A 13,289-nucleotide genomic window follows, 5' to 3' on the forward strand; every position below is an offset into this window, starting at 1 on the left:
TGGAACATTCCCAGAGGAGGAAAAGCAGGAAAGCAAGAGCATTTCTGAACCATTTCATTACTGGAATCAGTTTAAGTATCGGAGAACATTGCCTTGCCAAGGGGAAGACTGAGAAGGACACGTTTGATGGCTTCAAGTATATGAAGGACTAATTTTTAGAAAAGAGATCAGACTTGGATTTTTGGCTCCTAAAGGAGAAGCTAAGTGCTCAGAGTAGAAATTGCAAACAGGCAGATTTGATCTCAGTATAAGGGCAAAATTCCTAACCCTTAGAACTATCTAAAAGTAGAATGAGCTGCCCTGAAAGGCAGCTGAAAGAATTCTGGACCTGTATTTTTTTGAGCAGGTTCAGATCCTCCCTCTGATACTCATTACCTATAGAACCATGGGCAAGTCGCTTAGGCTCTCTGAGCCTCAGTTTATCCATAAAATGAGAATAGTAATTTGTTCAGTTGTTGTTCAGCCATGTCCAATTCTTTGTTACCCCATTTGGGGTTTCCTTGGCAAAGATTCTGTAATAGTTTACCATTTCCTTCTCCAGCTCATTTTAGAGATGAAGAAGCCAAGGCAAAGAGGGTGAAGTGACTTGCCCAGGGTGAAACAACTAGTCAATGTCTGAGGCTAAATTTGAACTCATGTCCTCCTGTAGTCAAGCCCAGTGCTCTATCCACTGCTACCTAGCTGCCCCTATTCTTTCAGTACCAACATTGTAAGTTTATTATTAATAGAAAATTTAGGTCAGTATTTCAAATAATCCGGCATCTCAGCAATTTGGCTACTTTTTCTATTAATGTGGACTTTAATCCAACCATGCTATCTCATTCTGTGAGACTCTATGTTTTCCCATGTGTCCTACATGTGGAATCTGGTACATTATTTCAGTATTGATGGCTTAGAATGAGTATAAATAGCAATTGTTTTCTATTCTGGTGAGAAAATCTTGAGTGTCTTCCTGCCTCCATAGATATCTTTGGGATGGTGAATTGAGCCATGTTTTGTCTCAATTCTTAACTAGCATTAAGTCATTGAATGGGTGTGGCCTCAGACAAACTGAAACCTGGAAAGACCATCATTTAAAAAAATCCAAGGTCACTGACTGCATTCTGGGCCATCACCAGTCATCTCGACCTTTGTCTTGCCACTGGACTTCAGTGACTCTGGAGGAGAGATCAAGATGATATCAAACTTTACACCAATCTGCCTTACTCAAATCCAACTCATTCAAAAGTCAAGACCTGCTCATGATATCATTGGTCCTCTTCAAGAATGAAAGACAAGCAACAACAACAACCTAAAAAGCTAGAGGTCTTTTTAGATTTCATAGTACTATGATTCCTTTAAAAACTCACACATGGGGGCAGCTAGGTGGCGCAGTGGATAAAGCACCGGCCCTGGATTCAGGAGGACCTGAGTTCAAATTCGGCCTCAGACGCTTAACACTTACTAGCTGTGTGACCCTGGGCAAGTCACTTAACCCCAATTGCCTTACCAAAAAAAAAAAAACAAAAAAAAACCCAACTCACACATGACACTCTATCAAAAAGTATTTTGTATTTAATCTGATACCAATGATATTTTAGTGAAGGTATAGTTTCACAAGGCAAAGGATAACTGTTTTCAAGTATTTGAAAAGGAGGGATCGAGTGGACAATGGACACTACAGGGGACAGAGCACTGACTTTGAAGTTAGGGAAACTAAGTTCAACTCTCACCTCTGGTGTTTACTACCTAGAAACCTATGGTCAAGTCACTGAACCTTCCTGGGCCTCAGTTTCCTCACCTTAAAACAAAAGGACTGGTATAAGTGACTTCTGAGGTCCTTTTTAATTTTAGATCTATGAGACCTTTTCTTTTGTTTCACAGCAAATTAAATGATGTATGTAAAAGAACTGAATAATTCTCAAAGGATTATATAAATGTCAATTACTGTTATTGTGGAACTCCCCATTTCTAGAGCTATTCCTAGGGAAACCACATGCCCCCTCACTAAAGGTCCTTCAGAGAAGATCCCCTGCTTAGGTATGCATTGACACAGATGTCTTCAGAGAAAATGTGATTCTATTACAATTGGAGAGAATGTTTTACTCATCCCTGAGTCCTGGAAGTGATATGAAAGAGATGCTATGGAATCTAGTGGTATGGCAGATAGAGCACTAGACATAGAGTCAGGTCATGGAAGAGATGTGAGATGTTATGGAATCTGGTGAGGCAGTGGAAAAATTACTAGGCTTGGGGCAGCTAGGTGGCACAGTGGATAAAACACTGGCCCTGGATTCAGGAGAACCTGAGTTCAAATCCAGCCTCAGACACTTGACACTTACAAACTGTGTGACCCTGGGCAAGTCACTTAACCCTCATTGCCCCACAAAAAAAAAAAAATACTGGACTTGGAGTCAGGGAAGTCAATATTCCACCTCAGCCACTTACTAACACTTATCAGCTGGGTGACCCTGGACAAACCATTTAACCTCTGTAAGCCTCAGCTTTCTCATATGTAAAATGGGGATAACTACACCTACCTCAAGGGGTTGTGATAAGATACTATTTGTAAAGCACTTTGCAAATGTCAAAGCACTATATAAATGCTATTATTATTATTATTATCATTATTGTTACTATTATTATCTCCCTCACTAAACATTAGATTATGTCTTGGGTCTTTTATCATTTCCAATATTAAATAGATCTGAAAAAAAGAAAAAGTAGTTGTTTGTATTTCCAGAGGGAAAAACAAATTAAAAAAACTTCACCAAAGTTGTCTGAATGTGAACAGATGATGGAGATACCCAATCCCTTACCACAGACTCATTCATTCCACTTTATGTCTAGTTCTGTTTCCTTGCCATTGGATTTACATATCATGAATACTCCTATGGTACAGGTGCCAAAGGGGCATTTTATAAAAACCCCTTTGGATGCAGGGACATAAATTTGGATTGGTAACTTCTCTCTTGAGAATTGAAAAGCACAACAACCCCACAGTCAATGTGAAATATAATAATCCTTAACAAATGTGTTCAGGGGCCCAAGGACCTGAGGCACTAGAGGAGAGATGTGACATGGGTTCAGAGGCAGTTTTGAGGCATCATTTAAGTCTTCCTGTTTTGCTTATTCATACCATATATAAGTATTGGGAGGGTGTTGGGAAAGAAGCCTTGAGGAGACCACTGGGTTTATGGCACCAGTATGGTGACCCCTGGTGGGAAACTTGAAAACTACATTCACTTGAAAAATACATCCTTTTGGAAGATTAAGGAAAGTAGGGCATGAGCCAGTGAAAAACCACTGTTATTACAACACCTTCAGTGTCACCTGCGATTACCACCAAGTGTGTAGCTTGTATCACTGTCATATCTCGTCTAATCCTCACAATGATCCTGTAAACTAGGTATGACAAACATTATTATCCAAATTTTATAGATGAGAAAAATTAGTCTGAGAGAGGTTAACTGACTTGACTCAAGATCACAAAGGTCAAAAGAATCAAACCCATATTTCTCCTGGTTCCAAGCCAAAGAGACTACAAGCCAAGCATGGATCCTTCTAAGTCACAGAAGCTTTGTAATTAGTACTTGCCACCTTTTGCCTCCTAAGAATTCTGGAAGACTAAGTCAGATGTTCTCTGGAAAGCACTCTGCATTTCTTAATACTAACAGTCATGAAAAGAGAAAGCATTTTTAAGTCTTCACAAATTAAGTGCAAGTTAGAATTTCTTGACAAATCAATTACTATACTTCATGCCATGGGGATATCTTCCCCCCCTCTTTCTCTTCTGACCCTCCCTAACTCCCACTTTAAAATATCAATCAAACAGCTTATCCTGATCTATTTTCCCTTTCAGATGGAAAAGCAGAATCAAAACCTAATTAAGACAGCACTTCAAGTCTATAGAGCTCTATTCACTCACCCTCCAAACTATACCACCAAGTTAAGCTTCATTTGGTAGCATAATATTGCCAACCGGGTGCAAATCATTATCAATTATTCATTTTTGAGATGCTATAGAAATCCAAGAGAAAAAAAGTGCTCTAACCCCACAATTCCAAACACTTGATACAACTGCTCAGGCTGGAATGGCTTTGATCCCTTTCAGAACAGAGACTCAACATTAAAGGGAATCATCCCAACATTTCTCCTCATTAATTAACAGCTGCAGGCACTTGGAATCAGCTGTCAGGATGGCTTTTACATGACTGGAGCAAGAGAGCAGAATGAATAAAAATGAAATATCTCTGGAGGGCTACCTACTTTGGTTTTTCACCACCCTGCAGAAGAGGACAGCATCTTCACTGGGTGTACATGGAACTTTAGGAACTCATGCTAAGGGTCAGGTGTCAACAGAAGAAGAGAACTATTGACATAAGGAGAAGAGATTGGAGATTTAGAGATTAAAGTTCATCGAGTTACACAGGGATTCTTAACCTAGGGTCCATGTACTAGTTTATTTTTAATATTTTGATAATTATATCCCAATATATTGGTTTCCAATGCAATCCTATGTATTTTATTTTAAAACATTATTCTGAGAAGGAATTTATAGGGGTCACTAAGTACCAAAGGGGCCCACAAAGCAGCGTGCTAGTAAATGTTTTACAGTTGGCTATCTGGGGTAAAAAATGTATTCACAACACATTTTTAAGTTTAATCTTTACAATTCGTATTTTCTCATCGCTTTTTTTTTTTTTTTTTTAGTGAGGCAATTGGGGTTAAGTGATTTGCCGAGGGACACACAGCTAGTAAGTGTTAAGTGTCTGAGGCCGAATTTGAACTCAGGTACTCCTGAATCCAGGGCCAGTGCTCTATCCACTGCACCACCTAGCTGCCCCTTCTCATCACTCTTTTGTCTAGGTAATGACCAAGATAATATATCAAGCCCTGCTTTGTAGATTTTGCTGATTTCTGATTTGTTGATGCTTTCACTAACAATTTAACAATCAGTTCCTGATTTGGTTTTATCTGGCTTTAGCATATCAATGGGTCCATAGCAAGAAAGGTTATGAACTCTTGATTTAGACCATTTTATAAATAAGGAAAAAGGCCCAGAGAGCCCAAATCACTTGCCCACAGTCACACAGCTAACAAGGGACAGAGATGGGATTTGAACACACATCCTCTGACTCCAATTTGGGAAGGAAAAAGAAGAGAACCAACCTCATTCCCTATTTCACACAATTGCCACTATAGGATCTAGGATTAGGCAACATTAAGGCTCATAAAATCTTCAATCTAAATTAAACAGGTCACCACAATGCATGGGGGAGAGCAACAGAGAATGAGAATCATGCTCTGGGGAGAGATAGCTGGTGGTTAATAACAGTAATATTGGTCAAATAATTAAATTTTCCTTTGTATTCAACCTTCCTGTATAAAGGCTCAGGAGCCCTTTACAGACTTCCTGAAATGAATCTGCAAATGAGTCAGAATATGAATCACTAGGGAAAGGAAATCCTTTCACTGAAGAAATGGGTGAAAAGTAGTCTAGATTAACTAAATCTGTACTCTAAAGCTTCCCTTTTATCACTAATTCCTGCTCTCCCTTAACCCTACTTGCAGTTAAAAAAAAAAAAGTAAAAAAAAAAACCCAAACACACATCAAGATGACTTTTTACTGTCCCATGTTCCTTCTGTCTTATTTTATTTGTTCTCTTCCCAGTCTTAGAGTTGGCACTGTTGAAATACCACAGGAATATCAATCCAATGTGACCACAAACATAAAGGAACCCAAAGTACTTTTCCCAGAGATATTTTCAACAGGGGGCAGATAAGTGGCTCAGTGGACAGAACTTAAAGCCTCTAGTCAGGAAGACTCATTGTCCTGTGTTCAAATTTTATCTTAGACAATTACTAGCTGTGTGACCCTGGGCAAGTAAATTAACCCTGTTTGCCTAAGTTTTCTCATCTGTAAAATGAGCTGGAAATGGAAAACCACTCAAGTTTCTTTGCCAACAAAAATCCTAAATGGGGTCACAAAGAGTTGGACGCGGCTGAAAAAAAAAATGACTCAACAGCAACAAATTTCCAGCAGAGTGGGGCAGCTCAAGAAACAAAATACTGTAGTGAATGGAAAGAAGGCAAGTTTATAAAATTCTTACTTGCAGATTTGAACAGATATTAGTGAGAAAGCAACAGAAGTTGAAAGAGGACAGTTTGTCATCTAGACCAAATGGCAAACTCTTAACAGGGCAGAGGTTCTGTGTTTGGGAGAAACCAGCATTTAGACAAGTAAACATTAGGACATGGGTGAGAGGAAGAAGCCATCTGGTTGTTAGAAAGAGAGAAACAATGAATAGCTTTGTTTAATCTTTCACTAGAGTGTCTCTTTTCTTTCATTTAAACCAACAAGTAATGAGACAGTCAGAAAACATTAAGGAAGTGGGAGAAGAAATCTGAAGGACAGATAGATCGGTATGTTAAAAGGCAACCTCAGATGGATTAAAAGCTCCACCGCATATTACCTAGATTTCCTCAATTGAGGAATTTCCCTGTGGTTTGGCATACAGACAGGGTGTGGCAGATCTACATAAGTAATGTCTGTGAGAAAGGACATAGAAGGAAATTGTGGAAAGGGTGTCTCTTCCCTCAAAAAAAAAAAAAAAAGAGAAAGTAAAATTAAAATTGAATAGTTTTGTTATGTTGTGGGTTTTTTTTTAAACTGACTATTGATGTTTCATTCCAATTAGTTGACATCCATTCACTTGTACCTAATCTACAAGATAGCAGAAAGAAAAGCTATCTTTTCAAGTCAGTCCTTTAAAGGAAATTCTGACCCAGAAAGGCCTGTTACCTCTAGGAACAAATAAAAACTCCTCTAACTTTTTTTTTTTTTTGGCGGGGCAATGTGGGGTTAAGTGACTTGCCTAGGGTCACACAGCTAATAAGTGTCAAGTGTCTGAGGCCGAATTTGAACTCAGGTACTCCTGAATCCAGGTCCGGTGCTTTTATCCACTGTGCCACCTAGCCGCCCCCAACTCCTCTAACTTTTAAAAGCTCTTCATAACCTGGCTCCCTCCTATCTTCCCAGACTTTCTTCCACTTTACTTCCTTCCACATGATCCAGTAACACTCGCCTTTCTTGCGATTGGTTCCTCAAACTAAACATTCTCTCTCTATTCTTTGCATTTTCACTGGCTGTTCCCCATAGCTGGAATTCTCTTCCTTTTCTCATTTCTGCTTCTTGGTTTCCTTTGGGTCCCAGCTAAAATTCTACCTTTTCTCAATTCTCCTTAATGCTAGTAACTTCCTTCTGTTGATTATCTTAGATTCATCCCATAGATATCTTATTTGTATGTAATTGTTAACTTTTTTATCTCCCCATTAGACTGTGAGCTTCTGGAGAGCTGGGACAGATTTTGCCTTTCTTTCCTTCCATAGCATAGTGCCTTGTACATAGCAAGTGCTTTATAAGTGTTTGTTGACTTGACAGAAAATATACTCATCAAGCTACCCCATGAGACCAATAATCATGGTGGATGTGATTTGCCCCACTGAATATAGGCAGGCAGTGGTTTCTCCCAATTTCTCTCAGAAGCACAAAGATAATTCAGGAGTTACCTGGGTGTATTTACTTTAGAGGGAAAAATCAGTCATGATGTGGTTGACAGCTCAAATGAGGGTTTTTTTAAAGGTAAAAGAAACATAGATTTTCTTCTGTTAGTTATAGCTACCTAGCCAAACTAAACCAGTACAAGATGCTCATGGTAATAATAAAACTTGCTCCACTTCACCCAGTTTCTGTGAGGAAAGAACTTTGCATACCTTAAAGAACTCTATCCATTGCTGATAGAAGTACTATATATCAGCATTTCTCCAAAATGTGGGCAAAGCCCACCCCTTCTCCTTCCCTCTAAAAAAGAGACAAAGCTGGCCCTCAGGTGGTAGCTTTCTTGAGAGCAGCTTCTTCCCTCTCTGATCCTCCCTGTCCATGGAATAGACCCAGGCCTCTTCTCTTTCTCTCCTGCAACATCGATTAGTTTTTCCAGAAAGGAAACAAAGCTGTCCCCAGGGACCTCATTGTCTCCATCTTCCCTGATGCAGCTTCCCCGGTCATCTAAGGGCAGTAAAAGTTCTCAGCCATGAGGATTTGGGACCTCTCCTGATTGGATGAGTCACCCTTTCCTTCACCATATCCTGCCCCCATGACCATCCTTGTTTCCATATGGAGACAGAGGGAGGGTTGTCATGTAACCTTGCTGTGATAGAGCAAAGTAAACCTCTTTCTGTTAACTGTTCAGTGACTTGCGAGTGCTTCATTTTGTCCCAACCTAAACTAAGAGAATGCTGGAATTAGGGCTCCAACAACTTGTGATTTATTATTCTGCACCAAAACACTTTCTGAGAACCTTCTTCATTCAAGACACTGCTGGTAGCTATGGAATATGAAACAAGGAATAATCTAATTCAGTTCAATTCAATGAACATTTATTAAAGTTAATGTCAGTTACTATGCTACATGCTAAGAAAACAAAGATTAAAAACAAAACAAATAGGGGGCAGCTAGATGGCACAATGGATAAAGCACCGGCCTTGGATTCAGGAGTACCTGAGTTCAAATCCAGCCTCAGACACTTGACACTTACTAGTTGTGTGACCCTGGGCAAGTCACTTAACCCCCATTGCCCCGCAAAAAAAAAAATAATAAATTAATTAGAAAAAAAAAAACAAATAAAAAAAACCTGAACCTCCCCCCCCAAAAAACCCTCCAAGTTTCTAAACTTCCTACCCTCAAGAAACTTACATTCAATGGAGAAATATGTACTTGGATAAGTCATTCTCAAAGAATCAGTAAGGGCCTCTGGTTTGACATGGGATTTGAGTAAGACAGCAATTAAGAGATCATTGGAGGCCTAGGAGACAGTCATTTTAATTAGTATCAGAATAAAGACAGTATTGGGTTATACATAGAGAAATGGCCTCAAAGACAGAAAGTCTTGATTTCATGTCTTGCCTCTGACAAACACTAAGTGTGTATCAGTGTTCTGGGTGAGTCTCCAAACCTATAAATTGCAGGAAAGGTGCAGGATGGCATTGGGAAAGCCAGCTTCAAATACCTGTAAAGTCATACTCTCATTATCCTTTAAGAATAAGACCCCAGTCTTTGTCCTCAAGGAAATTATAATCTAGTAAAGGGTTAAGGACAAGTAACCTTATTGAAAGACAGAACATGATAGTAAATGCTGTTCTACACAAACAAACCAGTGGTTCAGAAGAAGGAGTGTGGATTTCCAATTACGAAGATCACAAAATGTTTCATGAAGGAGTTGTTGGCATTTCAGCTGGGCCTTGAAGGGTGAGAAGGATACTGACAGGTGGAAATATGAACCATAGCATTTCAAGCAGAGAGAATTGAAGTGAGCAATGAGGAAAACTCAGGGAAGGTTCAAGGAACACCATTCATTCCCATTTTTCTGAGGCGTAATGGAGTTGTTAATAATAAGGTCAGAACAAGGCAGGTCGTAGCTAGAGCAAGGAGAGCTTTTTCTATTAGAGGAGAGTCTGGACTCATGAAAAATGAAGGTAGGGGCTAATCTTGCTGTACTTATCTTTAAAATAGTGTGGGAGTGGGGAGCACATGTGTATGTCTGTCTGACTGTCTGGGGGAGAATTATTTGGGATGACACACATCCCTAAATAATTAGAGGGCCAAGGCTTGAAAAAATCGTCAACTAAATTGAAAATATCCCAGATGGACCAAACGCTAATACCTTCATCAGCTTTTAAGCCATGATAGCTACAACAGAATGATGCAGTACAAAAAGTCCTAAATTAAGAAACATGAGACCTAGGCTCTAGTCATATCTCTGCCACTAACTAGAAAGAGAGAGAGACCGATTCATTCATTCAATCATTTCTCTCACTTCGCAGTCAGGGTAGCTATTGGAGAATAGGATGGGAAAGTGGGGAGAAAAGTCACTCATCTGTTCTTTGAAGATTTATTTATTGAGAGATTGATTCATTGATTCATTCACTTTTTTCACTTCAAAGATAATACCATTAATCAGAGAACTTTGAATCGACCCTGGTCTTGTCTATTCCTCCCTTTTTGTATTGCAGTATCCACTCAATCGACAAACAAGCATTTATTGTATTGACTGCCTACTGTATGGAAGGCCGGATAAATGTTAGGGATGGGAAAGTGGGGTGGGTGTCACTTAAATTTTTCTCTTCCCTTAAACAGATCCATTCTTATAAAAAATAAACTGAACACTACCTCTAAGCAGTTTTAGACTTCACAGCTGAATACAAGAGTTAGTCTCCTCTTGATAAGAAAACCTTCTGATCAGAAAGTCTCATTCTGATACCAAAAGACAAGTCATTGTCATAAAGATGATAATATATTACTTTCTTAATAGTAAAAAATGATAAGATTTCTCAAGTTTACTCGATCCATAAAACAAAGTGAAATGCAAAATAGTTATTAGTCCTCAGAAGCTCCCAATTGTGATTCTGAAATATGGTGGCAGAGGAGAAAAGAGGACAGAGGGTCTTCAAAGTCACACCATTTTTAGACTTTCTGTAGATATGAGTTTAGCTGTTGGTGCTGGGAGAACCTTATTCAATGCCCACTAGGCAGTTGGTTAAACTCCTTGTGGTGAACTGAAGAAGTTCCTTAGTCAAACATTGTATAGGATATGTGGACATGAATGGTTTATGATCTATGCTGTAGGCTGTACAATAATAATATTGCAGATCCATTTTAGTATTTGAGTACTATACATAATAAAGGATGACATTGATTTCGGAGGTGGACAGAATCTGGATCAGTGATTTTATCAATGTGTGAAACTTTGACAACTTCTAATAGTCTTAAAGAGTACCCTCTGCTAAGGACATAGAGAAATTAAATGATTTATGGGTGTTCACACAGTATATATCAGAGGCAGGACTTGAAGCCAAGTGTTTCTGATGCCAGATCTTATGCTCTTCCATTCTGCCACACTGCCTCTTGCAATTAAAAAAATAATAATAATCTGTTCCAGAAGACTAGAGCACATCAAGTGCCCTAGCACTCCAAAAAAAAAATGTGGGATTGGAGGGCTTTGAGATTATCTGTACGCTCCACAGCTAGTGCTGGTTGCTTCAGAAACTAATTATTCAAGAGCCAAGTTAATAAATGCCAGAACTTATATAGGCAACCCCCCTGTAGAAGACATAAAATAAAATTGCTATCCACAGTGGTGATGGTACTAATTTAGGAAATCTCAATTCCTAGTTTCCAACAATCAAGTTCTCATCTTTCTCTTTTAAAACATTAAACTCAAAAGACCCAAGTTATGATCAAAATCCCCTTGATAAAGGAAGAAATCAGATCTTTGTCTTCTTTCTCTGAGAGAAAACATGAACAAGTTTAAAAAATAAGCACTGGGGGGGCGGAGCCAAGATGGCGGAGAGGAAGCAGCAAGCTGCCTGAGCTCTCCTGTTCCCTCAAAACGAACATTAAATCAAGCCTCTGGACGGATTCTGAAACTACAGAACCTGCAAAGAGACAGAGAGACACAGTCCTCCAACCAGAGATAATTTAGAAGACTTCAGGAAAAGGTCGGTCTGACTCGGGCAAAAGGGAGGCCCAGTGCAGGGCAGCAACCCAGCGCCGTGGGGGTCGGGGCAAGTCAGCAGGAGCTGCGGGCCACAGCCAGACAACTGAGGCTCCCGGAACCTGGTTCAAAAATCTGGTGGCCAAGGACAGTGGAAAAACCTACCTGCACCGGCCAGGAGGGAGACTAACGGGTCAGGCGAGATCAGACGCCTGGGTCTGGCGCCTGGCTGGCCGAGCGCAATCAGACAGGAAGTGCAGGGCGGGGGATCTCCACACACCATAAAGGCCTCAGAGTAAAAGCCCGGTCACACAGCACCTATACCCCTGCACAAGAACCCCAAAACAGGGACCCTGGTGCCCCCAGAGCAGACCTCAACTTAAAGAATAAATAAATAAGCTGCAATGATGAGTAAGAAGCAAAAAAGAGCCCTCTCCATTGAGAGCTTCTGTATCAATAGGGAAGAAGCCAACACAAACTCAGATGAGGACAATAGCCTCAAATTGGCTACATCTGAAGCCTCACAAGGGAAGGTGAATTGGTCGCAAGAACAAAAAGCCTTCCTGGAAGAGCTCAAAAAGGATTTTAAAAATCAATTGCAAGAGGTAGAAGAAAAAATGGGGAGAGAAATGAAAGCAAAACAAGGAAACTATGAAAAAAGAATCAGCAGCTTGGAAAAGGAAGCTGAAGAAAACAAAGCCTTAAAAAATTCATTTGGCCAAATGGAAAAAAAGCTGCATAATCTCACTGAAGAAAACAATACCTTAAAAAATTCACTTAGCCAAATGGAAAAAGGTGCATAATCTCACTGAAGAAAACAATGCCTTAAAAATTAAAGTGGGACAGTTGGAAGATAAGGAATCCATGAGACACCAGGAATCAGTCAAGCAGAATTAAAAAATGAAAAAATAGAAGAAAATGTGAAATATCTCATTGGAAAGACAACTGATCTGGAAAACAGATCGAGGAGAGACAATTTGAGAATCATTGGACTGCCTGAAAGCCATGACCAGAAAAAGAATCTAGACACCATATTCCAGGAAATTATTAAGGAGAACTGCCCTGATATCATAGAATCAGAGGATAAAATCATCATTGAAAGAATCCACCAATCACCTCCTGAAAGAGACCCCAAAAGGAAAACTCCAAGGAATATTGTAGCCAAATTCCAGAATTATCAGGTGAAGGAGAAAATACTCCAAGCAGCCAGAAAGAAGCAATTTAAATATCATGGAGCCACAGTCAGGATTGCTCAGGACCTGGCAGCTTCAACATTAAAGGACCACAAGGCTTGGAATATGATATTCCGGAAGGCAAAGGAGCTTGGATTGCAGCCGAGAATCTATTACCCAGCAAAAATGTGCATTTTCTTTCAGGGGAAAAGATGGACATTTAATGACATTGGGGACTTTCAGTCTTTCCTGGTGAAAAGACCAGAACTGAATAGAAAATTTGATCTCAACATACAAGACTCAAGAGAAGTTTAAAAAGGTAAACAGAGGGGGAAAAAAAAGTTACCCTATTAGGTTAAACTGTTTATATCCCTACAAAGGAAGATAATACTCATAACTCTTAAGAACTGTAAATGTATTTGGGCAGAGAGAAGGACTTTATATAGAGGGTATAAATATAAATTGTCTTTGATGTGATGATATAAAAGAATTAAGGGGTTAAAAAGGGAGTCTATGGGGAGGAGAGGAAAGGGGAGGTGGAATGGGATGAATTATATCATATGAAGAGGTGGAAAAAAACCTATTA

General features: G+C 39.5%; 1 protein-coding gene across 3 annotated transcripts in view; it reads left to right on the forward strand.

Moving 5' to 3' along the window:
- Positions 1-13,289, forward strand: part of SLCO3A1 (solute carrier organic anion transporter family member 3A1) — a 386,759-nt gene that overhangs the window by 255,856 nt on the left and 117,614 nt on the right. The window lies entirely within an intron of this gene.

This window comes from Dromiciops gliroides, chromosome 2, assembly GCF_019393635.1.
Source record: "Dromiciops gliroides isolate mDroGli1 chromosome 2, mDroGli1.pri, whole genome shotgun sequence".
Lineage (NCBI taxonomy): Eukaryota > Metazoa > Chordata > Mammalia > Microbiotheria > Microbiotheriidae > Dromiciops > Dromiciops gliroides.